This window comes from Gallinula chloropus (genome assembly GCF_964237585.1).
Source record: "Gallinula chloropus genome assembly, chromosome: 1".
Lineage (NCBI taxonomy): Eukaryota > Metazoa > Chordata > Aves > Gruiformes > Rallidae > Gallinula > Gallinula chloropus.
This window is the reverse complement of record NC_140085.1, coordinates 179,738,148-179,742,070: the sequence shown is the minus strand read 5'-3', so window position 1 is coordinate 179,742,070 and position 3,923 is coordinate 179,738,148.

Here is a 3,923-nt window from a genome sequence, read left to right as displayed (position 1 = left end):
ATGTAGGCCCCCATTGTCTCTGTGAGGTCATGTGCAAACAGAAGTATAAGAGAAATTGCCAAAGCAACTGATTAACTATCATCACTTAGCTAATATTTGCTTCCTGCCTCGGAACTGGCTTTTAAACATAAAGGACAAACTGTTGAGAAACTATCGCGCTTTGTGGGTGATTTACAGTACTGGCCTCCGGAAGGAACAGAGACTCGCTCTTACACTCAGAAAACAGGTTTTTCTCCTCATTAGAGATCCAGGCTCCAAACTCACAGACTGTCTACGCTGACTGCACAGCGCTGCCTTCAAAACTTGCATGCAACAAGAGCCCGTGAGCATGGCCATGCATGCTGCAAGGTCGCTGCCTCTGTGGCCAGCAGGACCTCAAGTGCCTAGCAAGGACAGTGGGCTTGTATGGGCCATGGCCTGCAGGTCGCCAAGGTGTGGATGGGGCATCCTGCTTGTTTGAGACCCACATACGTACAGATGCCCCTGTACTGCCAGGTTGTTTTCCTAACTCTCTGCGTTAGTCTTTCCCACAGGGCTGCATCTGTCCTGCAAAATGCATCTACCCTTGGGAATGATGCCTGGTCCACAGGGAAAGTGGCCTGTTTGCACCCTGCTCAGAGCTGGCTCCTTTGCAACAGCCTGGTGGTGGCTTCCCGTGCCTCCACATTTGTTTTTTGGGGTATCTTCTGAGCCCTTTGGTTCTAAGATGTGATCATTGCTTTTCTGTGCAGGTTGGTTTTTCTTTTCTTTTCTTTTCTTTTCTTTTCTTTTCTTTTCTTTTCTTTTCTTTTCTTTTCTTTTCTTTTCTTTTCTTTTCTTTTCTTTTCTTTTTTCTTTTCTTTTCTTTTCTTTTCTTTTCTTTTCTTTTCTTTTTTCTTTTCTTTTCTTTTCTTTCTCTCTTCTCTTTTTCTTTTCTTTTCTTTTCTTTTCTTTTCTTTTCTTTTCTTTTCTTTTCTTTTCTTTTCTTTTCTTTTCTTTTCTTTTCTTTTCTTCTCTTTTTTCTTTTCTTTTCTTTTCTTCTTTTTGTTTGGTGTCAGAAATAACCTGAGACACAGGTTGCAGCCCACCAGAATGATATTTCCGTAACAAGAGAGGGTTTCTGGTGGGCATTTGTCAGTATGGGACCTGTTGACATATTGTTGGAGGGCCGATTAGGATCAGGCAGGGTTGATAAGGAACAAAGCCTTATCAATACCACCTTTTAGGGGTGAACTATTTCCCAAACTTATGATTTTTCATGGAGAGCAGTTGGTTCACTGCAAAAAAGAGACTGGGAAGGAAGTGGTGATTATGCAGTATCAGGATATCACAATCTGAGAGTAAACTGGGAGTTAACTTGGTGGGCAGTGTAGGCTTACTACTTATTTGCAATACATATGTGCTGGTTTGCACCTGGAACCTGCTCTGTACTGCCCAAAGCTCCCATGATTCAGGTGGAAATGATTAGTGACTTACTTGGCCAATTAGACACCTACAAATCAATAGGGCCAGATGGGACCCAGCTGAGGGTACTGAGATGGCAGATGTGCTTGCCAAACCCCTTTCCATGATCTATCAGCAATCCTGGCAGATTGGGGAAGTTCCACTCGACTGGAGGCTGCCAGATGTTACACCCATATATAAGAACAGCCGGAAGGAGGATCTGGGAACTACAGGCCTGTCAGCCTGACCTCAGTCCCGAGGAAGATCATGGAGAGGGTCATCTTGGGAGCTATCATGCAGCGTGATGGCCAGAGGATCAGGCCTAGTCAACATGGGTTTATAAAAGGTAGATCCTGTCAAACTAACCTGTTTGCCTTCTATGACAAGGAGACCCGCTTAATGGACGAGGGAAAGGCTGTGGATGTGGTCTAATTGGACTTCAGTAAAGCCTTTGACACAGTTTCTCACAGCATTCTGACTACAACTACCTGAAGGGAGGTTGTAGAGAGGTGGGCAATGGTCTCTTCAGCCAGGTGACAAGAGATAGAACAAGGGGAAATGGCATGAAGCTGTGCCAGGGCAGGTTCAGATTAGATGTTAGGAAAAAAAAATTCACTGAAAGAGTTGTCAGGGCCTGGAACAGGCTGCCCAGGGAGGGGCATGAGGATGGTTGAGTCACCTTCCCTGGAAATGTTTAAAAAAAGGGTAGATGAGGTACTTAGGGATATGGTTTAGTGTAGGACGGGAATGGTTGGACTTGATGATCTTAAAGGTCTTTTCCAACCTTGTGATTCTGTAATAATTCATAGCTTATAGCTGCTTGATATAAGGCAGTCTGCTCTTCTTGGCCTGGAGCTCAGGGCTTGAGCCCTTCCTGAGACACTAATTACAGCTTCAGACTCTCCATTCCCTCAAAAGCACTCCTATAAAGCAGAGCATTATAAACCTGGGAGAAAGAGGCCTGGATTCATTTTCTTTCTCTACCACCATGGCTCTGGTTCTTTTTGCTTAGACATTTTCACATGCCTTCCAGATATTGTCTATCTTACATTGAATTATAAGCCATGAAATCCTCCAGTGGAGATGCAGCTTCTGCTGTGTAAAAGTGTTTTTGCAAGAACATATTATATCCATTCCCTACAAAATGAGCTACTCCTCAAAAAATATGCTGCTGCCAGCCTTGTGAATCTGTCAGGAGACTTACGCTTATGCGAAGCTGTGGTAAAAACATGTTACCTCAATGGACTTGGCTGCTCTGAAGGGTTTGCTAGTATGGATCTGCCCTAAGCCTTAGCTTTCCCATTTGCCACCTGGAGCTGACAGTGCTGTGGTAACACAGCAAAGCTTTCTGAGTTCCTCAGCTGCAAGGTGGGTTTTGTATGAGGTAGTACTGCTGCTCCAAAATACCATGGATACTGCCCTTGCCACTGCCCTCCAATGGAAGGGAAGGAGGGTCTCCTAACCACTTTGCCCACATACACAGAGCTGCAGCCATTTTGCTGCTGACACAGTAGAAGAACAAAGTCTGACACAACGAGGAAGGAAGGGCTAAATGCTTTGGTGGAGGTACAAGCACAGGCAATGACAAGAGATGGCAAATTTTGTCTAGGGACTTCTTTTTAAAGTCCCAACTGGAACATTCCTCCCAAACACCAGCTCACTTTCCCAGTGATACACAGAGATTTGGAGGGAAGCCCTAATTTCTGTTGCACCAGGTGGAAGCTGGCGGCTGACTCCACCAAGGTGGTAGCTTGTTGGAAGAGGGGAGTTCCTGCGGTGGGCTGGATACCTTGGGAACTGCAAGCAAATCTCTGCCTGTCATACAGTGGAGTGGTACAGCAGGCGAGTGTGGGGCCACACTAGAGGTTCCCTGCAGCCTCTTTTGTGTGTCATTCTGGATCAGTGCTCTGGATCAGAGACAAGGATCGCTGTGGTCAGGTGGCATGAGGTTCTGTGAGAAGAGAGCAAGTGAGAAAACATTGATGGGCATGTGGTGTTGATGGACAGCATTAATGGGTACATAATGTTAATGTACAAGGCATAAGCCTACTGGAAGGGAAACAGGAGGACACGGTCTGTTTGTGTCCCATCTGTGCTGGGGGATCTGAGAAGGTGTAGAGACCACTGTGCATTTTATTTATTGTCAAAGGTCTGTTGGCCTTTGAAATAAAGGGACAATGTTTCTGGTGTGTGAAAAGTCTAGCTTGACCTGCTTTTTGCTGTACCTATAAGAAGTAATAAATACCACACAGACCTGTATTGTCTGCATAACTTAGAAGGTATCTATAAAAATTTTTGTGATTGACTCACTGTAAGAGGAAACGTCTCTCTACCTGTACCAGCAAATAAGCACCCGATGTTCTGCATAACCAAGATTAAGATTAGATATGGCACCATATGGGAAAGCTTTCTTGTTAGGAAATTGGATGTAGTTAATTTCTGATGGCAACTTGTATGTTCTTTGTAAATTAGTAATTTGGCACCAGTTATTATATGACTTC